We start from the raw sequence: 26,461 nt of genomic DNA on the forward strand, positions 1-26,461 counted from the left end.
TACTGCAAGCAATTCTGCCACAGGAGAATTACTTTGACGCTCCTGATCAAACAGTCGCGCATCGGACATAAATCGTGAGTGTTTAGAGTACACAGTGACCAGTGTTGAATTAATTCTCTGCACCGCAGTCTGCAAACCACTGTGAACGTTTGAAATGCATGACTCACTCTATACACACAGGAAGTTACACTGACATGCGTAAACGAAACAGATTTTCGGTATTCTAGCAATGACTGATGCAGCAAATGGGCGATCGAAAGAATTTGAAAAAGCAGTCTCGATATAAAAAAATTCTCACTTCCATGTCAGTGAGACAGTGATTTTCGATGAACTAAAATGAAGATACAACAGGTTCACGTAATTTAAACGCCTTTAGAAATAGAATTAATGTTTGAAACAACTTAAAAAAAAGAAATTTGTGATATTGAGGAGGGTGTAGTGATACTTTCGCGATTTTGATCTGCCTGCAGCTGTTGGGTAAGCAATAATTTGGTTTTTGTCGCCAAAGCTACGTAGTACGTTGGTAGCTTTGGGCTTTATTCATTTGTTTTAGAGTTATTCCGTAATAATGTGTGGAGCGGTATGATTGTTATTGGTTACAAACAAAAACAAATTAATAATAGTGTGGTAACGGGGTTACTGTGTTCAGTCATGCACGATTTGAATTCAAAAAACGTTACCGAAGATCTGCAGTTCTTGTACATTTTAATACATGGCTGTAAGTGGTTGTACATCACTAGTGTACCACTTTTGCTGTTAATCAAGGCCTGTGAACAAATAGTACAGTAACTTGAAGAATGAGCATGTAATGCGATGCAAGTATTTATCATCCTTGTTATTCGTTTATTTTTGAAACTATGTTAGGTACGTCACGTTACATTGAAAAATGCGTAAGCGTTGGCAGACAGACAGATGCTTTCAGTTTTGCCGTAATTGAAGCTCATAATATACATTTGAACTTCATCTCACTCATACCACTACTCTAACGCTTCTTCCATTGCCTTAATTTTGTACCCAGCGTAGTCTATACTATATCAGACAAATTTGATTAAGTTTTGGACCTTGATGTCTCAGTTGTGTCAGATTTTTTGAACATCTGACCATACCCAGGTAGTTAACAAACACCGCGAATTCCAGCAGCGTTTCCCTATGCTAGACTTTTTTCTTCGAAATCGTGAGAAACTGCGTGATTTTCCAAACTTTTGAGTAATATTTCTGCATATAGCTCTATAACTATTGAAGCTAGATAGCTGACTCTTGTCAGTTGAAAGCACCTGAAATATGCGTTAATTACTGTGACATTAAATTTTCCTTGCAAAAATCGAAGAGAAAATCTATTTGAAAATCTCAAAAACACACTTTTTATTTTTCTAAGAAAAATGTATTGCTGCCGTATTTCTGTTTGCCTTTGATAAAATGTAAAGGTGAGGAGAGGATGAGTAGAAAGGGGAATTGATTTTTAAATGTACAAGTCTACTGCACTACATTGATTTTTCTTAAGTTACGAGGGATCATCAATAATGAGGAGTGGAAGTTTTGGTGTAGCTTCTATTCTACCTTTAGATGATAGTTACCTGTTATGTTATTGGAGAGATTTTTTGGAAATTTGTGGTAAGGTCTTATGAGACCAAACTGCTGAGGTCATCGGTCCATAATGTTATTAAGGGGCAATCAGTTTTCTTATGATATAAGATGACTCACAAGTTCTCATAACCTATAATTTTGCTTCAAATTACTCATTTGTGCTTTGATCTATGAAATTCAGTCTTACCGGTGGACCGTCTGCCAATCCACAATGCATCCTTCGGTTGCATCCTGCAATGAGGATAATACTGAACTCGGATACATGTAGTCCTATTACACATAGACATTTTAGAATGCATAAAATGCAACACTTATATTTAATGTTTTCCATTCAACAGCCTATCTTAAAATGGCAGCATTCACAAGACTTCAACAATAATGAAGCAGAATTCACTGTCTTCTCCTAACAAATTGTAAAAGTGCTTATAGCATATTTATGGGCCAGTGACAACAGACTTTCTGCTAATGCAATGTTGATTTGAAAATGAAATTATGACACACAAACAGCTGTGCAATAATAGCTCAAGAAACCATTGTCGGAATCTGTTTTGAACAAAGGAATACCGGCAGAACCAAGCGATTCAGCGATTCAGAAATCATCCGAGGGACTTCCCTCTCTCATTCCAATGTGTGAATTTTAGGTTGCACTTAAGCCATATGCTGTGAATGATAAATCAGGTGCACAGACCATAGACCATTCCTAAACAGAAGACTTCTACAGAAAATGTGTCATTGAACCTCGATTGATTGCATCTGCTTGAACCAAGAGTAGCCTACCATTTTTCAAAGTTGACGGTATGTTGCTTGCCAACATTCAAAGAAATTAAAAGTTTGTGTTCTGTGCCCAAAAGGATCAACTGCTTCATTGTTTTTCCTTATCTATATCTTGAAATATCTTACAAATCTTAACTGGTTGTATTCTAGGGTAAGCTGAGCCCAGTACGGCCACTGGGAGAGTCTGTACTTTGATTTTTGATAAAATATCATAATAACCACTTTCTTTGTTCTTGTTTACAATTTGTTGTAAAATCCAAACGAAAGGCATCTTACAAATGAGACTTCAGGTAACATAGCTCAAGTGACTGCTTTGTGTAATCTTATTTTATTCATTTTTATTCTCTTGTGGGAGAAAAGGATTGCTTAAACCTTTCCAAACAACATGCAAATGATGTTCATTAAAGTCATTGTTAGCCTTTGTTTCTACGGTGGGTAACTTTTATTACTTAAATATATCATCATATTCATACTATATATATACGATTGATAAACATGTAGTTCAGTTCTTAGTAAGACTAATACCATAGCTTTGCTTCTGGAGGAAAGTTGTTGGTTGGTCGATTTGGGAGAGGGGACCAAACAGTGAGGTTATCAGTCCTGAAGAAAAGTCATCATTTCGCAGCTTGTTACTTAAACAACTTAAAATGTACATAATAGAATGGTCTTAACATTGTATCTCAAGTACCCTTGCTTTCTTTATCTTGAAATTTAACCGATTGTATGTAAACAAAAGGATTGTTTTTGACACTTACCAAACTTAAAAAAAAAATTGAGCATCACTTTAGATTTCTAATCAAAGCTCAAACCAAGACATTTACATTATTTATGTTGATGGTGATTGACAACTGTTTGAAATTAATTCGCTAAATAGGAATAACTTGGTACCATTGTATTAGGTACAGCTGTTGTATCTTCTGGTGTTATCTGAAAATATGTGCCAGACTGGGACTCGAACCCGGATTTCCCGCTTATTGCAAGGGGTCCTCTTACCATTAGGCTATCTGTTCACACCTCCTGGGCCGATCCAAACACTGCGTTCCTATACTGTAGTCTTACTTTCATCACTGAATGCCTGCAGCTTAATTCTGTATGCCTGCATTAGTGGGAATAAGACTGTAGAGAATAGAGACCTATTCATTATAATCTAGGGCCTGCACCAATATGGAGTATTACGTTAATAATGATTAACAGCCACTTGAATTCAGATCAAAATAAATTAACTGAATGTGAAATACTTGGTGTCAGCTATTTTAGGTACTAATGTTTTACCTGTTCGTGACATTTGAAAATTTGCACCGAACTGGGACTCGAACCCAGATACCTTGCTTATCGTGAGCGGTTGCCTTAGAATGAAGCTATCTGTGCACACCTCTTGGATCGACACAAACTTCTATGCGTTACGTTGTCCTCATCCCGACACCATAGGTGCTGGTCGGTCTGGGAGGCAAGTACAGACAGCCTAATCCTGAGGCGAGCACATGTGATAAGTGGGAAAACTGGGTTCGAGTCTCCGTCCGGCACAAATTATCACGTGACCATCTGGTAGGACATCCGTATTGTAACAACTGATGTCAAGTTACTTGGATTCGGTGAATTTATTTCAATCTAAGTCATTTATGTTAACATCAGTTTCAGATTTCTAGCAACAGTAGTTTTGAAGTTTCATGGCAATCTCAAAAAATGCTTCTCTTGCTATTTGAAAAACAAATAACCTGTGCTTCAACAGAATATTAAATTTATTAGGCCTACTTTTTGTTTACTCTGTGGGTATATACTTTAAATAAAAAATAATAAATACCTGACACTTTGATGTCAAAATCTTTTGGCGATTTGATATAAACTAGCCCACAGGTACCAGAAGAACAGGTGATAATTTCCACATTATCCATATTGGTATCATATATCACGTTTAATAATGATTACAATAAGATATGTAATAATAGTCCTAAGCCTCGATACTACTAAGAAGAGGAATTGACATTTTGTATTAAATAGTCACAAGGGGACAAGATCACAATAAAGCAATGGACAGCACTAGATCTGCTGTTCCAAAAAGCTGACAAAACAGAATGGGGAAAAATAGCACTGTATTGCACCACATGATCAAATAGTGTTCACTCAGTGACAAACCCCATTGCAGTGTCCTTGCTAATCAGTGAAATTACATTTTCATCTGTCAGCCCCAAACACACACACACACACACACACACACACACACACACACACACTCACTCACATTGATTACATTTTGTGTAATGTAGAATGGAGTATATGGGAAGCGGTCTGTTCTTTTCAGTAATCACAAAGTTTTTCCTGCTCAAATTGTAAACATTCTTAGTGTGGTATCCACATTTGTAGTGTCTCCCAACTTATCTTCAACCACGTTGTTGCCATTTGACCTGACTTATATCCCTAGCCGTATTGCTTAGCAATCTCCCACCGCAACCAAGATTTCAGGTGAGAAACAGTGCCTTAGTGTTGGCAGTAATAACTCACATTTAGAAGGGTGCATAAACATCTTCAGGAAGCTGTTTCTAGGAGTTCTATGTGACACGGTGGGGGTGGGTGGGACTAGTGAATATAAAAGGGGGGGGGACACCCCAAAATCACTGGAATTTCTTTGTAGAAAGCATTTACTTTATTGTTTGTCAAACACAACCTTGACCTCCTCCTAAGTACACTCCATTAGCATTAATGCACTTGTCCAAATGTTCATTCAAGTGTTGGCAGTACCTTTTAAATTCGTCCTCTTTGTGAAGTGCTAATACCTTCGTGGCACTGCGTCGTACATCTTTGATATCGGCAGAAAACTTCCCTTTCGAGTCTCTTTTTATCCTCAGGAACAGGAAGAAGTCAGAGGGTGGTAAATCTGGCGAATAAGGCACGGGGTGAAGGTAGTCGTCTTTGCTGAGGACAAAAACTGGTGAACACTGAGAGCTGTGTGTGTGTGTTAGTGTTGACAAGATGCAGGGACCAATTACTGGAATCCCACAAAGTTGGACGTTTTCACACCAAACTCCTGTGCAGACTTTTCATAACTTCCATATAGAGTTGGTGTTCACTGTATGGTATTGAGGGACAAATTACGAGTGTGCAATCCGTTTGATGTAAAAAAAAAAATTGACAGTGTCTTTACGTTCGATTTCACTTGCCGAGCTTTTTCTGGACAATGTGGGCCAGTTAACTTCCATAGAATTGACTATTGCGTACTATCTGGATCATACCGATAGCACTGTTTCTCATCACCTGTGATGATTTTGTTGAAAAAGTTTAGATCGTCTTTGAATGTATCCTTCAGTTTGTGACAGGCTTAAACGTGATGATCCTTTTGATCTGTGGTGATAATTTTCAGCACAGACTTTGCTGCCTCTTTACACCTCCCCAAATCAACAGTCAAAATGCACTGAATTGAGCTCCAGGACAACCCTGGCATGTCCTCAAATTGGTCAGTTGCCTGCATAGATCTTTGTTAATCAGATCACACATTTTGCTGACATTGTCCTCGCTTCGAGCAGTCGAAGGGCGATTGGAATGAGGCAGATCTTCAGTGGCCATTTCTCTGATTTTGAACTGAGAAAATTGTTTGTACACTTGAGTTTTACTGAGAGCATGTTGTTTGTGCGTTGTTTTAATCATCACATCTGTTTCCGTTACTTGTCAAGAACATAGCGGAAACAGCTATCATGATGCAAACAGCTCACAAACAACATGCTCTCCGTAAGACTCAAGTGGTTATGTGAATTTAGAAAATAAAATTAAAATGATAGTACTGATGAGGAAAATAATAAGAAATGATAATAGCAAGAAAAAAAATGCATATGTTTACCTTATGTATCAGGAACGTGTGCCTTTTAAAAAGCAGACATAATTAACATGAAAGTTTAAGTAAAAGGAATTGAAGAAAATATGTTTAAGCTCAGAAACTGATTATTTTCCTTGATTTCATTAAGTGTGGTAAAACTGTAATAAGCCTGATCATAAACTATTTGTACTGACATTGTTTCACTACTTCTGTGGACTACACTGCAAAGAGAGCCAATTAGCTGTTAGCATGTCATGCTTAATCATTAATCTTTTAGTTAAACCAGGTTAAGCAATTAATGTAACTACGTGAAGTAAGTTAAATTAACCTCCCCCGAAAATCCATACCAATTAATATTACTGCCACCCAGTATAAAACAGTAAAACCCAGTTTTGTCACGTAGCAGATGAAATATACAAAACCCATTTTAACTTATACAACATAAGAACTTCTTATGTAATTTGTTGTTGGAGAGACCTAATGATTTATTCACATAAAAACCTTAATCTACACTTGTTAAGGCACCAACATCAGTAAATAATAACTTACCTCTCATAGAGGATGTTCCTTTTCTTCAAGCATTTTGATTACTGTTAGCATTACCATTTCTGGAGGACTCTCCCTTCTGAGCAATTCCAGCCAAAAACTAGCCAGTGTCTGTAGCAGGGGAAAAAGGAAAAGAATTGTGTCTCTGCAGAGAAAAAAGGGTTTAATTACTATTAGATACATGGGTAAATCAATTGTTATCCACAATTTAGTTATATTTTTGTTTATTTTGGTAGTACTGTCATTTTACATTGATGACGCATACTTTGTTCATTGGCTGCTCTGCTGTCTATTTGCACCAAAGAAGAGCAACGTTCAGTGATGCTTTTATTGTGGTCAGAAGGCGTATCGGGCTGAAATCCATTGAAGACTTTCAGTACAGTATGAGAATAGTGTTTTGCCACAACGGAGTGTCTAGGAATGGATTGAAAAAATTCTGAAATGGTCGCACAAGTGTTACACATGATGAAGGAGCCGAACAACCGTTTACCGCCACAAATGAAGAAACCACTGAGCATTCATGTGAAATGATTCTCTTAGATAGACGATTAACTATTGATGAAGTGGCACATCATCTGCAAATTATTCACAGTCCTGCCTATGTAATCATCCACAACAGACTTACGTTTCATAAAGTTTGTGCCAGATGGGTCCCAAATTAACTCACACAGTTGCCTAAACGGATGCGGTTGGACACCTGCAAAAAATATTTGGATTGCTATGGTAATGAAGGGAACAACTTCTTAGACAAGATCATTATTGGTGACGAAACATGGATCCATCATTACAAGCCGGAAAGTAAACAGCAGAGTGTGGAATGGAAACAACCAAATTCGCCATGCAAGAAAAAGTTCAAGAGACAACCATCTGCAGGAAAACTGATGCTTACTGTTTTTTTCGATGCATAAGGCCCAATACTGGAACATTATGGGGAAAGGGGCACAACAATAAACAATGTACATTGTAGTGAGATGTTTACTGCCAGGCTAAAGCCTGCAGTTCGAAGCAAATGCCCAAATGCTGAGGATTGCTGTCAAAAGGTGTTGTGTTGTTGCACGACAAAACCCTTCTGAATACTGCTGCCCACACTGCTGAAACGCCCCAGAAACTCAAATTTGAAGTGCTGGATCATCCTCCATATAATCCTGATCTTGCCCGTTCTGACTATCACTTGTTTGGTCCAATCTAACAGGCATTAAGGGGCCGTCGATTTGCCTCGGATGAAGCAGTGAAAGAAGCGGTGCATTCCCGGTTCACAGCTCAACTGAGAACCTTCTTTTATGAGGGAATCAGGAGGCGTATACAACAATGGACCAAGTGTGTTGAAACGCAAGGAGGCTATGTCGAAAAATGATGTTCTTGTTAAGTCTCCTGTTTGATTACAATAAAATTTTATAACTACTTTGTGTATAATAATTGACTTACCCTCGTAGGTTCTTCCTTGTAGCAAGGGGAGAAAGATTTCGCACTACATTAATCTACACGGTGTAGGTGCTCACCCCCCTCCCTCTTTTTTTAATGAAAAGAAGGAAGAAGAAACATTACTTGACCTCAATACTAATTTTAACATTCGTTATGAATTTTTACATCATTTGGTTCATCATAATAGACCCTAACAAATGGTACCTCCTAATCAGGGCACAAAGTCCTTAGGCCACCATCCAGTCACACGTATACGGGGTGTAAATGATAGAAGCTGCCATAATTATACAGCAGGTACATGTCATTGTGCTTGACAAAAAAAATCTATTGAGATATCACTGTATCACATTCTTTATTTTTGTACTCCTAAAAGGCAGATATTTGTGGGTTTGATAGTTGATGCACTTCTGTTTACATTGTCATCTGACGGCATACAGCGTTTCTTGTCTATTACAGACATTGACACAGTGGTCAGAGAAAGGTAATGGATGAACCAGAGCAATGTAAGCATTGGACGTGTACAAGAATGCTGCGTGGTGTCTAGGTATTAAAATACTACCGAAACAAGCAGTTTAAACAGTCACTGGGTGGTTGACAACATATAATCCATTTTACATAACCAATGAATTAAGTACAACCAGATGTTTTCTCTTTTACAACATTACCATAAAGGAGGTCAGGGTAGTAAAGAAAAGCTACATAAAATAAAATGTGTTTCCCGTAGTACAAAATGAACCAATTATAATTTGTTGTGCATTAATTACAATCAACTGTTTTCTCTTTTTACAATAAAACTGCAATGAAAATTAAATTCAGGTTGTTTCCCTTTGCTACAAAAGTACTGTAATGAAACCCACATTACATTGTTTAGTGTTACACCAGTGTTCAAAATGCCCGCCATTCATTTCAACACGTGCTTCATGATGGCGAAGCCAGTCTTGTCACACTCATTCACACGTGTGCTCATTTGCCTTCACGGTATTGGTAGCATTGAATATCCTCTGTGTAAGTTCATCCACACTATTTACTTTCTGGACATAAGTAATTCCCTTCATAGGGCCCGAAAAGGAAAAAAATCCAGTGGATTTAAATCAGGACTGCATGCTGGCCATCAATGTGCACAAAAACATCCTATCCATTGTCCTAGAAATCGTCCATTCAAAACCTCCATACTGTGTGACCAGTGTGAGGTGGAGCACCGCCATGGAGGAACCATGTGTTGTGACATATGGCTAATGGAACATTTTCCAATGAAGTTGTTAGCAATGTCTCCTCTAGATAGTTTCGGTAATTGTTAGGAATCCATCATGCAAGTAAAACGTAAGGCCCAATAATTAAATCATCGATTATACCTGCCCGTACATTTACAGAAAAGTGGTACTGAAAATGTGTTGCTACTACTTGGCATGGATTGTGTTCATTCCTCGTGTGCACGTTATGAAAATTAGTTATTCTGTCATGAATCAAACACAGTTCAATCTGTGATGAGTATTTAGTTTACCATGCGATCTGTTGTTGCCTACCTGTTTCCGATTCACTCTCGCTATATCTTTATGCGCAGGGGCAGGGATGATCCTAGAAGTCGGTCAAGGGGGGTTTTGGGGGAATGGAATATCCCTTAACTAAACGAGAGTTGGGGTCCTCCACCGACAAATTGTTAAAATTTGGTGTTGCTTAAAGAAGTTTTTGGTAACATGTCTACTGAATGTGTGTGCTCGTGAAAATAATACGATTTGTCCCAGATGTCTGGGGTCAGCAGTTTGTGTTGGTAGGCATACCCAGCATAGGCCTATTTAGCTTCCTTGATTATTGTAAGTGGTATTCGTACGTTAATAATCATCTAGTGTATATTAATAAATAATAAGATGCCATTTTTAAGTTAATAATCATCCAGTGTATATTAATAAATAATAAGATGCCCTTTTTAAGTTAAATGATATTTATTGGTTTAGATAGTAAGCTATTTGCTGCTCTTATTCTTTTGTTAAAATGTGTTTGAAATACATTGCAACCTATATTGCTATATAATCATAAAAATGGTTGAATCTGTTGAAGTTATGTATTTGCTGATTTCTGAAGTCATTTTGTCCAGTGTAACATGATACTCCATTGGGGAGGTGGGGGGGGGAGGGCTATAGCCCCATAGCTAACCCCTTGCCACCGCCCCTGCGCAGTGGTAAATAATGTGAACCGATCGCTTACATAAGCGTACCTGTTTTGGAGGACGTGTGGGAAAGGTTCCCTTAGTTTTTGGTTCTCTTTAATGGATCCTTCCAGTCTACTATGCATAATGTTTCCACAAGTCACATCTAATCCGTGTGCGCTGTCCAGTGTCAACTTTTCCAAAAACATTGTCCCAAGTCGAACTCTTTTTTTCTTTCCTGGAACATTTGTAGGAAATGGACAAACATTTTACTAGATGTTTTAAATCATTTGGTTGTGATTTACTAACATGATTTTTTTTGGCAGCTTATACCAATTACATCTTGTATGTCGGTTCATATATGCCTAAAATACTTCTCCTTAACTTTCTACCAGTTGCTCATCTTGTTCCCATTGTGATAATCTAACTACTTCTCAACTTGTAGCAGACTCTTACAGTTAATGAGACAAATGTATTGTCATCTATGAAACTTCCAAAATAAATATAATCTTAAATAATTGTAGTGCCAGATGTTTTATCTGCCAAATGCCTAAACCTAGTCTGAAGAGCCAGTAGTTTACTCAGATACCCTGAATTTTGAAACTACGTGTTGGTCAGTTGATAAGACTGTCAGGTTTTCCATGATAATAGCTTACCCTTGCTCTTTGTAGGAAGGTGCTCCCACAAACAGTGATGTTATTTTATTCCTTATTTGTCTTCCGCATGTACACTACTGGCCATTAAAATTGCTACACCAAGAAGAAATGAAGATGATAAATGGGTACTCATTAGACAAATATATTATACTAGAACTGACGTGATTACATTTTCACGCAATTTGGGTGCATAGATCCTGAGAAATCAGTATCCAGAACAACCACCTCTGGCCGTAATAACGGCCTTGATACGCCTGGGCATTGAGTCAAACAGAGCTTGGATGGCTTGTACAGGTACAGCTGCCCATGCAGCTGCAACACGATACCACAATTCATTAAGAGTAGTGACTGGCGCATTGTGACGAGACAGTTGCTCGGCCAACATTGACCAGAAGTTTTCAGTTGGTGAGAGATCTGGAGAATGTGCTGGCCAGATCAGCAGTCGAACATTTTCTGTATCCAGAAAGGCCCGTACAGGACCTGCAACATGTGGTCGTGCATTATCCTGCTGAAATGTAGTGTTTCGCAGGGATCGAATGAAGGGTAGAGCCACGGGTCGTAACACATCTGAAATATAATGTCCACTGTTCAAAGTGCCGTCAGTGTGAACAAGACTTGTAACCAATGGCACCCTATACCATCATGCCGGGTGATACGCCAGTATGGCGATGACGAATACACGCTTCCAATGTGTGTTCACTGTGATGTCACCAAACACGGATGCGACCATCATGATGCTGTAGACAGAACCTGGATGCATCCGAAAAAATGATGTTTTCCCATTCGTGCACCCAGGTTCGTCATTGAGTACACCATCACAGGCGCTCCAGTCTGTGATGCAGCGTCAAGGGTAACCGGAGCCGTGGTCTCCGAGCTGATAGTCCATGCTGCTGCGTCGAACTGTTTGTGCAGATGATTGTTGTCTTGCAAACATCACCATCTGTTGACTTGGGGATCGAGACGTGGCTGTACGATCCGCTACAGCCATGCGGATAAGATGCCTGTCATGTCGACTGCTAGTGATACGAGGCTGTTGGGACCCAGCACGGCATTCCGTATTACCCTCCTGAACCCACCGATTCCATATTCTGCTAACAGTCATTGGATCTCGACCAACGCGAGCAGCAGTGTCGTGTTATGATAAACCGCAATCGCGATAGGCTGCAATACGACCTTTATCAAAGTCGGAAACGTGATGCTACATAATTCTCCTCCTTACACGAGGCATCACAACAATGTTTTACCAGGCAACACCGGTCAACTGCTGTTTGTGTATGAGAAATCGGTTGGCAACTTTCCTCATGTCAGCACGTCGTAGGTGTCGCCACCATCGTCAACCTTGTGTGAATGCTCTGAATAGCTAATCATTTGCGTATCACAGCATCTTCTTCCGGTTGATTAAATTTTGCGCCTGTAGCACGTCATCTTCGTGATGTAGCAATTTTAATGGCCAGTGGTGTAATAAAATAATCTTCAGTCTTGATAAATTTGCTACATGATCAAAGTCCAAACAGAAAAGGGTAATAAATTCCTGTAGTAATTTCTTGATGCAAATACTTAGCCTCCTCATGTATTATAAGTTTCAATACAGTCCAGATATCTAACTCCAAGGCATGTGATGACAAAAATATAGTAAATTTTGATTACAAATATGTGTAGCAAGGTGTTAGTAATTATTTTCTATTTCAACTGTCAAACCAAATTTCTTCCATTCCAGATTCATGTTACACTCTAGGACTGCCATGTGAGAGAGTCTGCTGTATGTAAAATCCATTAAAATTTTGTTACTCTTAAAGTATTTTCCTTTTCACTATATTCTTTACTATTATCTATCATTATTATTTACTCCTTCATACTGGGAAATAGTTATCGACAGAATTAGATAACAGAGTAGCTTGTTATATGCTACCTCTGTATATACATCAGAGCAACTTTTAGTACTCACTGTCAGCTTTTCTGTACAAGTTTTTACAGAAGCATTTTTGCTTGTAGCTTTCATTGACAGTGTCAGATATCTCTTACTCTGAGGCGCTCCTTAAGACATCCATGTAGAGTTGGTGTGACATAAAGGCATTTGCTGACAAATTTCTAATGCCACACACCGCCCAAGGAATACCTCAAATAAACAATAATACAACACAAATAAGTGTACTAATATGTAACAATACATGCAAAATGTGGGCCTATGTGCCTTACATTATTAATAAACTGCACAATTCCTCATTTTTAGAGTTCCGTATCTCAGCTGATAAAAATGGAACCCATACAGGATCACTATGTTATCCGTCCGTCTGTCTGCCTACCCGTGCAGCCATTTTTATTTTATTTATTTACGCGTAAAGTTCTGTAAAATCAAATTGAGGAGCAAATCTCCAAGGTCCTGGAATGTGTCAGTACATGACATTACAACATAAAAGTAATAACAGATAAAAATAAAATGTGTATAAGCCTGAAAAACGTCAAGCCATAAGTTTCAGTAAACCCAGTCAGTAATATAACGTAATAATCAGCTTAATTTTTAAGAAACTCCTCAACAGAATAGGAGGAGTGACCCATGAGGAAACTCTTCAGTTTAGATTTGAAAGCGCATGGATTACTGCTAGATTTTTGAATTCTAGTGGTAACTTCTTGAAAATGGTTGCAGCAGTATACTTCACACCTTTCTGCACAAGAGTTAAGGGAGTCCAATCCAAATGCGGGTTTGGTTTCTGCCGAGTATTAACTGAGTGAAAGCTGCTTATTCTTGAAAATAAGCTAATATTGTTAACAAGAAATGACAGTAAGGAATATATATATTGAGAGGCTAATGTCAAAATACCCAGACCTGTGAACAGGGGTCTACAAGAGGTTAACTTACACGACTTATTGCCCGAACCACCTGTTTCTGGGCCAAAACTATCCTTTTAGAATGGGAATAGTTACCCCAAAAACATAATACCATATGACATAAGTGAATAAAAATAAGCAGAGTAGACTAATTTTCATGTCGGGCGATCACTCAATTCAGATTGCATTCGAATCGTAAAAATGGCAGCATTAAGTCTTTGAACAAGATCCTGAGCGTGTGCTTTCCACGACAGTTTACTATCTATCTGAACACCTAGAAATCTGAACTGTTCAGTTTCACTAATCATATGCCCATTCTGTGAAACTAAAATGTCAGGTTTTGTGGAATTGTGTTAGAAATTGTTAAAACTGAGTCTTACTGTGATTTTGCGTTAGTTTATTTTCTACAGGCCACGAACTTATGTCGTGAACTGCATTATTTGAAACCGAGCCAATGTTGCGCGCAACATCCTTTACTACCAAGCTAGTGTTATCAGGAACAGAAATATTTTAGAGTTACCCGTAATTATTTATTTATTTACATAGTTTATGCCCACATTGGAGCACTAAAATCAAACATAATACAACAGAGTCTACAACGATTAAATTTAGATCTTAGCAGTCAGCAATTTCTTTGTTTTCCAAAACTTCTTCATTCGCAGTGATCTGGCTGCTCGTTCTTCTGCAGATATGACATATTTCTTCCATACTGATGGTTTGAATCTCAGCCGTGTGTATTTGTTCTCCAGAAGCAGTTTCTCTTCACTTTGTTGAATTTGGTGTGTGGTGATGTTCAGTTCATCCAGATCACTTTGTACTTCTTTAAACCAGATGTTTTTAGTTTTACTGTTCCAGAAGTAGTCTAAAAGTTGCTTCAGGATTCTAGTATTTGGAAGGTGAGATATGTGGCCGAAAAATGCAATCCTTATTTTCTGCATTTTATCAAAAATGGATTCACTTTCTTTGTACACTACTGAATTTGGCAAAAGTCTCCCCTGCCCATTAACTTGATGTTTCTTACTGATAATTGTTAGGAGTATTCTTATCTCAACTTTCTGCAATTTGTCAGTTGTTGCTTGAGTATTTAGTCAGAATAGTGTTTCACTTGCATATGTCGCTTCCAGTTTAACGACGGAGGAGTAATGTCGAAATTTAGCATATATTGAGAGAGATTTTTTTTTGTAGGTTGCCCACATTGTTCTCTGCACTCACTGAAGTTCTAATGTTCTACTATCTACTGATGCTCTTTCATTAACATTCCAGGTAATAATGTCACCAAGTTATTAAACTTTATTTTAATTTTTTGATCAATATGGAGCATGATATGGGATGTGTCAACCGAGAAAGCTGGGCATCATTTCTGTTTTCTCAAACGAAATTTGCAATCCGGTCTTTGCCGCTAGTCGTTCTATTTGTTCTGTCTGAACCTTTGCTTCATTAATATTGTTTGCTAATAGCGCCAAATCATATGCAAATGCAAGGCAGTTAAGTCGAATCTTTCATCCAGTCTTAACAGGTGGTGGGCGTATCTTGTTCCATTTACACATGTATTTTCTCCAGCACCCAATAGAACAATAATGGAGACAATCCATTGCCTTGTCATAGGCCAGTATGGATCTCAAAAGGTTTAGAGAATTCATTTCTGAACCTTACTCTAGCTTTAGTATTTTGAAGGGTGACTGCAACGAGGTTGACACATTTCTGATGTAAACCAAATTCTTTAAGAATTGACAGTAGAGATTCACGATGGATACTATCGTAGGCCTTTTTAAAATCGACAATGGTGATCACTAGTTTCTTGTCCCTGACCCTTTGATGTTTCATTATCCATATGAGACTAATAATTTGATCAGGACAGCTTCGTCCTGGACGAAAGCCTCCTTGATATTCGCCTAGTTCACCATCAAGCTGTTCATGAATTCTGAAATACCGAACCTTGAAAGAAATTTTATAAGTAATATCCAGCCGGGATATACCCCTATAATTATTTGGATCCAATCTATCTCCTTTTTTGTGTAGTGGAAGGATTATCGCAACATTCCATTCCTCTGGTAAATTCTCAGTATTCCAAATGTCAGAAAGATGTTTGTGTAAGTTCAGAATAATTTGTTCATTTGCATATTTCCAAAGTTCTGCCACTAGTTGGTTCTCACCTGATGCTTTATAATTCCGAAGTGAGTTAATCGCTGCTTGTACTTCATCTGGAAGTGGTGGTATAAGTCTTTCTAAATGTGTTTTGTTTCTTGGATAGGGGTCAGATTCAGAATGATGTTCAGGTTCCACACTATTTAGTAACTGTTTGAAATATTTAGCCAATATCATTCAATTGTCATAATTGTTGTGTGCTACCTTTCCGTTTGTATCCTTCATCATAAGAGTAGGTGGAGTGTATTTCGACTGGTACTGTTTGAATGTCTGTTAGTAATGTCTGGTTTTGTTGTGATTGAAAGCATCCTCAATAGATTTTTAGCGATTCCTTATGGAATTGCCTTTTGACCCAACTAATTTCTTTGGCAGTTGATCATCTAGCATTTATTAATTCCTCCCTGGAGCTTTCAGTTCTCTTTTGTTAGTAATTTAACCAGGTCTTATGTTTACATTGAATCAATACATCGCATTCCTCATTCCACCAAGCATGTTTCTTGCGTTTCCATACAGGAGCTACTTCTTCAGCTAAGGCTTTTAATCAATTGACAGTGGCTTCTAGATTGTCACTTAAAGGTATTCTTGATCTCTCGTAATATATTTGATTATTAATATTATAACTAGGATCATATGTTCTCATTGTATCTAACTTTTGAGGTTTGCTTTTTGTTTTAGGTGTCAGTTAGGTTTTAATTTTAGAAATGTGGTGGTCTGAATAAACATCAACGCCACGCAGCACTTAAAATAGACTTCCTTATGGTATTTCTGATCCATCGCCACATCTATCTGGAACTCTACTAGCTTGACGTTAGGACATTTCCATGTCATTAACTTATGTGATCTTCTCTTAAACCTTGTCTTAAACACCAATCCATTTGTAGTATAATATTCAATTAACCGTTCCCCATTCCTGTTCATAAGTTTATGAGCTGGCCATCGCCCCACCACACCTCGAAATTTCTTCTCTCGTCTTGTCTTCGCATTACCGTCTCCAAACAGAATTTTAATGTTAGTTTCTAGTATGGTCCTTACTAGTTGATCAAGTTCATCCCAGAATTTTTCTGTTCCATCCTTGTCAGTTCTATTTTTAACATTAGTTGGAGCATGAATATTTATCAGTGTGTATCTTTTGTTTTTCACCTTACTTGTTAACAATGCCATTCTTGGGGAATTGGACGAAAGATCGTCAATGGAATCAAATATTCTATTGTGTACCAAGAAACCCACACCAAATTGGGGAAGATTTTCTATTACCCTTTCTCCTGGTGGTCCCTTATAAATTCGATATCCCCCTGATTCGATAGTGTCCCGGTTAACTCTTGAAGGGCTGTGATAACTATGTTCTGTTGATCTAAGACATCTGTTAAATGTTTCAATTTACCAACTTTCCTTAAAGAATTAATTTTAGCACCTTCTTATGTGGAATATGTTGCTTGTTTGTTCATTCAGTGCATCGCTAGGTGCTCAGACTCGCCTTTGTACTCTACATGACACCCCACCGTATCCGAATGGTGTCTTCGCCTGGATAATCTCTACGTGACTGTCCAAACCGGTGGATTCTTTTAATAGAAGACTCCTCATATTTGTTTGATTATCTGATCAATGATTAAGTGTCTAACCAAGGTCAGGGCTTACAATTCCAGTTACCCGTAATACTAGAGGGCATATCATTTATATAAATAAGGAACAGGAGTGGCCCCTACATTGATCCATCTGTTGAGACTCCTTTTTTCCAGGAATGGGTACAGGTATGAAGTGTACCAAGTTGAAATTTTTTGTCAGCTACTATGGTTCCTTGGCAATGTAAAATATTTAAGCTTCTCAAAGTCCGTGCAGTATGGCCACTTATTTCGCATATTTGACACCCACAAACCCACTCGCTAAATCCTAAATTGTGCTTTACATTGACTTACAATAGTAAAATTTGGCAAGAAGCATGGTTTCACAGTACAAGTAAAGGAATAAAATCCAGAAACTGTTGAGTTCTTACTGTGTCACATAAAACAATATTTTTTGCTATTTATTGGCCCTAGTCTGCTGTTCGCCTGCCTGTCAAGACACCTTTTCCTCAGGAGCAGGTATAGGTATGACAATGAAAGTTATGTCAAGTACTAAGCTCTATGGTTGATTGACTGTGTAAATAATTTAAGTTTCTAATTAATTGCAATCAAAAGATATCACCATATATATATATATATATATATATATATATATATATATATATATATATATATATAACAGAGGGAAACATTCCACGTGGAAAAAATATATCTAAAAAGAAAGAAAGTGATGAGACTTACCAAACAAAAGCGCTGGCAGGTCGATAGACACACAAACAAACACAAACATACACACAAAATTCTGGCTTTCGCAACAAACGGTTGCAAATGTCTGCTTGTGTCTGTGTATATGCGGACGGATATGTGTGTGTGTGTGCGAGTGTATACCCGTCCTTTTTTCCCCCTAAGGTAAGTCTTTCCGCTCCCGGGATTGGAATGACTCCTTACCCTCTCCCTTAAAACCCACTTCCTTTCATCTTTCCCTCTCCTTCCCTCTTTCCTGACGAAGCAAGAATTTTGTGTGTATGTTTGTGTTTGTTTGTGTGTCTATCGACCTGCCAGCGCTTTTGTTTGGTAAGTCTCATCACTTTCTTTATATATATATATATATATATATATATATATATATATATATATATATATATATATATATATATATATATATATAATCTGTAGGTGAACTATCCAAGTACATGTTGGACCTGGTGGTTTAATGGTAAAGTGCATGCCTAAAAACCAAAAATCAAATCTCAGTTGAATAATGGCTTTTTCAGTCTTCATTTTAAAATAGCCTTCACCTCCCAACAATGTGAGAAGCCTCCAGAAAGCCCCATATCTAACTACAGTCGGGAATAAATCCGAGATTCAACAGTGGGACGATTGTGTACATAGCATACACTTATGACACCACCTCCAGCTGGTTCATACCAACTTCTGTCAAAAATATACACAAAGACAAAAATGGTGAACAGTTTAGAGTCAGAAAGAAAAAAAGTTGCACAAAAATACCACACTCAGTTTCAATGAAAACAGTTGGAATTTATGGATCTGCTATGTGATATAAGGCATGCGCATATGTAGTGTATGTGTGTTCGCAAAATGACTGGACAGAATTCACACCCACACTCAGAAATACACCTTCTATTATTGTAGTCATTCCAGGATTGGAAGGTAACTGTTGATGGTGAATACCTTGGAATACCAGCTCCACCCCAGAGAGCACTAGCCTCCTCCTCCAAACCCTACAAATGCTATCGGCCGACTCCTCGATTTCAAGAATTCCGAACTGCTTTCACCCGATCGATTTAAGCAACAGAATTCAGGCATTTCCATTGCCTTTTATTGACACCCACTAACAACACGTACTGCTCAGTAATTCGTGGGACATATATCGAAGAGACATTGATAAGAATATTTTCTCGATTGAGTTTTAATTAGAGTGTGATGGAGAAGTTGTCTGGTCCTGTATAAGGACAGTTTTAGAGTCATTCGAAGATAGTTTGACCACTGCACAGACCCTCATATGGAAGATACAATAACAGATACACTAATGCTAATTAATTTCAGTACACCCAATGAATGACATCTAGATTCTGTAGATAAGGTCTAATACCGTGGGTACGGTTCACGAAGCAAAGGAATAGTACAACAGTTGTACACATGTCATGATTTTTGTTTGTGGTCATAGAGATACAACAGTATCCAACAAACAATGTTGTATACATAAATATTATGTACCTATCTGATATGTTTGTTTACCTATTTGGCGGCAGACGCCGCATTTAGTGGACCTGCATTTTCCCTGTAGTGATGTGATGTCTGCAGCGAATGACAAACGTTGCTAAGATATGTAACGTGTGGTTCCTGCATTTCAGTTCCTTAGTGACACTGAAGTGTGCACACTGCTAGTATTGCTTCACGAGTGGAGATGTCCGTAGAAAAACTGGCTGGTATTGTAGCACTTAGCCAAGCAGGTTTCTCTATTCGCCAAATTGTGAAACAGTGTAGTGTGTCTGTAGGGGGGAGTGCAATACACCTTTCACTGCCAGGAGACAATAGGTAGCAATAAGGACATACCATGACCAGGACGACCTCGTAAAACAACCAAAAGTGAGATAAATATATCAGAATTACCAGTAAGAGGAACAGATTTAAAACAGCGCCCCAAATTCATGCAGAATTGGTAGAAGTGAACACGACAACAATATCTGTTGCAATAGTAAAAAGGAGACTGACTGAAATCGGGTTGAAAGGATATGTCATAGTAAGGAAACCCCTTCTAAGGCCCATAGATAAACAGAAGAGATTTGAATGGACTAGAAAACACCGTAGTTGGACACTGGAAGAGTGGCTGAAGGTGTTATTCACCGATGAATCGGAGTTAGAGATTTTTGGAACCAGAAGGATAATATTTGTTCGCCGATTTGTAGGGCAAACGGTAGCCCAGAAGTGTGTTCTACCTACAGTTAAACACGGTGGAGGTTCTATTATGGTTTTAGGATGTTTTGCTGGGGATAGAGTTGGTGACATAGTGAAAATAGAGGGGTGTATGGATCAGAAGCAGTACCACTGCATACTTCAGTATCGGGCAATATGAAGTGGATTGCACTTAATAGGGAAGGGGTTCACCTTAAAACAGGATAATGACCCAAAACATTGGTCAGCATACTGTAGAACTACATTGCACCAAAGGAAGATCAGAAAGTACTGAATGATATGGTATGGCTGTCTCAAAGCCCTGCTTGTAATCCCATTGAAATAGTCTGGGATGAAGTGTACAGATATATCATGGAAGTTAATATATCCAGCAAGGAATATCTCTGGAGTATTGTTAAGGATGTGTGGAATCATATAGATCCACAATGCCTACAAAAACTGATTGACCGCATGCTTCGACTTTGTGAGACATTCATTAAATCCAAAGGAGGGTACTTTAATGAAAGTAAAATATAATGATTGAGATTGTATTATATATGTGGAAGTTAATATAATAATATTTTGTGAGAAATAATGTTCGATTTGTGTTGTAAATATGAAATAGCAGGGTGTATCGAAAATAATGAGCGGTAGTGTACCTCTGGCATAGAGAAACAAGGGAAACAGCTGAAAACAAGTGTCACCAGGTTGGTTTCAAAGAGTACTCTATGGCATTGGTCCTGTACTTAGCTTGCATTTATCTTGAATCTCCTGCCCAACTCAAAGTCCAAAGTGAGTGGAAAAAAGCGTAAAGGGCTCCTGTATGTAAGAAAGGTTGAAGAACCGATCCACAAAATTACAGACTAATATCTTTAACATTGATTTGCTACAGAGTTCCTGAATGTATTTTCAATTCAAATGTAGTAAATTTCCTGAATACTGAAATGCTTCTGTCCTTCAGTCAGCACAGTTTTAGAAAGCATCACTCATGTGTCATGTGAAACTTGGCTTTTCCTTTTCCCACATGATATCCTTTGAACTGTGGATGAAGGGCAGGATGTAGATTCCATATTCCTAGATTTCTAAAAAAACATTTGACACAGTGCCTCACTACAGACTGTTAACGGAGATACGAGCATATGGAATAGGTTCTCAAATATATGAGTGGCTCATAAGTAACAGAACACAGTATGTTGTTCTTGATGGTGAGCGTGTCATCAGGAGTGACCCAGGGAAGTGTAATAGGAGCTATGTTATTTTCTGTATACAAAAATGATCTGGCAGATAGGGTGAGCAGCAATCCGTGGCTGTTAGCAGATGATGCTGTAGTGTATGGGATAGTATCATCACTGAGTGACTGTAGGAGGATACAGTATGACTTAGACTATATTTCTAGTTGGTGTGATGAAAGGCAGCTACCTCTAAAAGTAGAAATATATGAGTTAATGTAAATGAGCACGAAAAACAAACCTGTAATGTTTGATTATAGCATTAGTAGTGCATTGCTTGACAGTCATGTTGTTTAAATATCGAGGTGTAACATTGCAAAGTGATCTGAAATAGAATGAGCATGTAAGGATTGTAGTAGGAAAGGCAAATGCTTGACTCGAGTTTATAGAGAGAATTTTGGGGAAGTGTGGTTCATCTATAAAGGCGACAGCAAATAGGACGCTAGTGCGACCTGTTCTTGAGTAGCCTATTCTAGAGTGTCAGGGATGTGCACCAGGGAGAATTAAATGAATACATTGGAGCAATGCAGATGTGGGCTGCTAGATTTGTTACTAGTAGGTTCGATCAGCCTGCAAGTATTATTGAGATGTTTCAGGAACTCGAACTCAAATGGGAATCCCTGGAGGGAAGGTGACACACTTTTCGAGGAACACTGTTGAGAATATTTAGAGGACCGGCATCTGAAGCTGACTGCAGATTGATCCTACTGCCACAAATGTACATTTCATGTAAGGACCACGAAGATAAGAGAAATTAGGACCCTTAAGGAGGCATGTGGACAGTCATTTTTCCCTCACTCTGCTTGTACATGTAGAAGGGTTATGGATATTTCAGCCCTCTCCCTGGGGAACCGTAGCCCCCGTCGCCAGAATACCAGAAACCTAGTGTAGCACCCACAATGGCGAACACGACAAGGACACGTATGTGGCCAGGAAATGATACGCAACGAGGCTTTTTGCTACTGTGTGTTTCTTAAATATGAAAAGGTTTTTGGAATACTGCTACCAGTCACAAAATTTGTTGACTACTGAAATTATTTAATTACTGGTTATCACATTTAGCATTCACCAGTATAACGACAACTGCTACCTCGACTCCATAATGGATTATATCAAAAAAAATTATTTAATTAGCAACATACTTTGAGGTTAGGCATCATCATTGAGCTGCAGTGGCAGTAGAAAAATATTTAGCGCAAGGGTGCGTAGATGTTAAAGTTTATGTGTGTAGTCTTGGCAGCTGCTGTGGGCATCGTGCAGAGAAACAGAAGGATAGCTTAATAAGAGGTGATGCCTCTTTGTTTGTTGGTCTGCTGTTCACACGGAAAAATTTTAAATAACAACTCACTTTGTTCATCTGAAGTGGCTGTCTTCTTACGATGTGTTCAGCAACCTCCATTTCTATGAACATTTCTATGAATTTGTTAGCCATCGTTGGCAAATTCCTGAAGGTAACTCGAAACACGATATCGCAAAAGAACTTTACTGTGGAGCAAAGCAACATGGCAGTCAGAACAGACTGTGTTTTGATCTCCTATCAGTATGTCTACCCGGCTGTTGGCAGTCACTTGCGATGCATTCTACATATTATACTGTCACATCACTGATATTGCTCGACAACATATATTACAGAATGGGAGACTGTGACCATTTTATTTTAGAAATGACACTATAAAATTTTATTTTAAAGAATTTCAAAGATGTTGCTGGGACCTAGGTTTGTATATGATCTTAATGTGTATATATGTGTTCTATTGAATTGAAGTTGGTCAAGAAATGTGGGTTGTTAAACTCCACTGTTTCATTTACGATCTTGTTTTTCAACTTTTAACGTGGATGACTCGTCCATTTCCTCCGATATTGCCATTTTCCAGCTCTTTTTGAAATTATGCTGTTGCAACACTGTGGCCTGTTTTGTCCATGTGTTTTGCTGTGGCTGACTTCTTAGGTTCATCAAGTCTGAAACAGTCAACAAGTTCCTTAAAATGGGTTTTAAAATTTCTGCCCATTTGATCATTGTAGTATTACAGTAGTTGCAATGACTTCATATAGCTCTGTAAGTTTGTAATTTGCTCAGTTCTTCTGTTGATTGTGAGATGTCATGAACCAGTTAAGTTGTTGTTGGCAGAAGTGATCCTGATACCTCTGCTTTTGAACAGGTTGGCTGTTTTGTATAAAATGGCTCTGAATTGCGGTATAGTTATACAGTTGGGTTTTTGTATGTTGGCTGATGGCCCTGTCAGTTTGTTTTCTGGTATGTGTTGTGATAGCACACCTAGTTCATATTCATCATAGCCACTATTTGATTGTGTGTGTTTGTGGGTCATTGTCGCCAGCATGAAGTGGGAATTTCTGTATTCTGTTTAAGAAAGCAGTGAATGCAGATTGTTTTGCATGTGTGTGTGTGTGTGTGTGTGTGTGTGTGTGTGTGTGTGTGTGTGTGGTGGGGGGATTTGCAGTGACAGTGACTGTTTGCTTTGGTTTCTGTGCACATTGATGTTCAGGGTCTGCTTTGTATTTGTTATTGTCATGTAAAAGAAGTTTATATTGTTATCTTTCTGGTGTTCTCTCTGTGTGAAATGGCTGTTGTTATGAAAGCTGTGGAATTTACATAACAACATTTCTATTTGCCCTTCAATTTGATTATATATTATGAATGTACCATCTACATATCTGCTGATTTTGTTACTGTTAAGTCAGGTATATGTACAGTACTTAAGTTGCAACATAAGCAGTAGTAGCATGCACTAATAAGTACCCCATGTGCATACCAAAGGAACCAACTTTACTTCCCCACCAAAGGGGTGACTGAACAACCTAATGAGTAGCCGACAGTTCATCTACGGAGGGGAGCGGTTGTCCACCATTGCAGTTATGTCCTTAAGTGCACATTTTAATTTTAAACAAGTAGCCAATGAAATACAGTCAGTGAATTTTTAAAAAATACATTGAGTGATATATTTAAACAGCTGGAATCAGGGCAATTCTGATGAATGTAAACAAGACTTTTGAAACACTTGATTTATTCACAATATTTCAGATTTCGAGCTCTAACACCTCGACACAGGATTCGTTGACACCAAATATAAAATGAAAGATGAGATCTTATGATATCAAGATGCTGGAACTTGTTCAGTATTATAACAAGAACAAATGAAATAGGCCAAATGACTTAGTCTTTGGATAAACTATATATGTGAATCTAAAAGAAAAGTTAAGTCGTGCACAAAAGGATGCCATCTACTGATACCTCAGAACCACTGAACGAAACACTGATATGTTTCAGTTTGAACATTAAAACATTAACTTCCAAAATTCTTTACTCAACACTCGTGCACGAGTAGCATTTTGCTGCCTAAACAACATTACCAGATTGGCGTCCACTTACAAAAGTCCCCAAAACACCTCACATGCTCTCGGCTCAGCAAGTCACCTGAGCAAACTGCCCTAGTCAGAAGTCCACTGTGGTCAACCACATTTGGTTGCAAAAAGTCATTTATGCTTAACATTTAAATTACAGACTATTGAAAATTATTAATTACAAATATTGAAACATCCTTTCATTTCATGCTTAATTGTTATAAAACTCTCTTATTTTTTTATATCATTACATCACTGGAATACACACAGTAGACAAAACTCTTACTTTAAAAATGAATTAAAAACAGTTTCGACTGCAATAAAACATTTGTTTACAATGTTATTCAGTTTCGGTTGCAATGTGACCATCTTCAAAAGATTTATACCATGATGCTAGGTAGTGGCAGTGAATGGAGCTGGTGTTATTACTCCATGAATGTCAAAAACTCACTTTGTGGAGTCATAACACCTGCCCCGTTCAGCACTGCGCCACCGCCTACCGTCGTCATATAAATGGTCTGAAGATGGTCACAATCTGACTGAAACCGGTAACACTTTTAAATAAATGTTTTATTGTGGTTGAGACAGTTTTTTCATCCATTCTTGAAGTACTGTTAGCCAGTCTGATGTTTCTCCATGAGAATTGTTCTCAAAAATTTGTAGAAGTCTTTACTAAGTTTACTCCTACCATTTCCAAACTGTGTTATTCAAATATTATCTTTATCATACCAATTTCCAAATTTTTGTTCAATAAACATACAGTCAAATCTTGTCAGGATTAATGCAGAACCGCAACTCTTTCTTGGTGGATGACTTGTCTCGGCACTTAAATTTCGAAATCAGTTTCCTCTTCTCTTCTCGGAAAATTCTCAGTAAAATTCACACACATTACACAGGGTCAGTGGACAGCAGTGCCACAACTATGATAGCTTTGCTACGTATTTTGTTACACTTACAGAGTCACTTTCTAAAAACAGCTATTGAATTAAATTAAAACTTAGTTTCTGTAGGGAGTAATTCAACTCTTAGAAAATGACTTTCCATGACTGCTACACGAATTACAACTCTGTGGTACTGACAAGGGGGAGATCGAGTCACTAATTAAATTGCCGAAGACTAAGGATTCCCGTGGATTATAATGGGATGTGTAGCAGAATATGTAAATGCTGTGGCACATATGTTAGCCCAGTAATTAGCCACATTTGTAATTTTTGCTTTGGGAATGGTCAGTTGTATGAACTGCTCTATGAGAAAGGGATAATGTAGGGAATTTTATGTGTGTTATCTGAAGTTTCTAAATAGGATGTGACAAACAGCACTTGATTTTCAGTGAGCTTTAAGAGCACAGAGGGAACTCACAGGCTGTGAGTTTGTGAATGGGTGTAGAGGCTACTATGACCATCACTAGGAGGATCGGAAATGGGGGGCTGGGTAAACATCATTGAAAATTCCGATATTATCAGGGTTGACACAGATTATGGAAATCAGGGAATTTC

General features: G+C 38.1%; 1 long non-coding RNA gene across 1 annotated transcript in view; it reads left to right on the forward strand.

Annotated features, from left to right (window-relative positions):
• Nucleotides 1–612: 612 nt before the first annotated feature.
• The window catches only part of LOC126212922 (uncharacterized), a 38,021-nt gene continuing 12,172 nt past the window's right edge, over nt 613–26,461 (forward strand). The window contains exon 1 of the long non-coding RNA XR_007541002.1: nt 613–718. This is a non-coding gene — a long non-coding RNA (uncharacterized LOC126212922). The remainder of the gene's footprint in view (nt 719–26,461) is intronic.

Source organism: Schistocerca nitens, chromosome 11 (assembly GCF_023898315.1).
Source record: "Schistocerca nitens isolate TAMUIC-IGC-003100 chromosome 11, iqSchNite1.1, whole genome shotgun sequence".
Taxonomy (NCBI): domain Eukaryota; kingdom Metazoa; phylum Arthropoda; class Insecta; order Orthoptera; family Acrididae; genus Schistocerca; species Schistocerca nitens.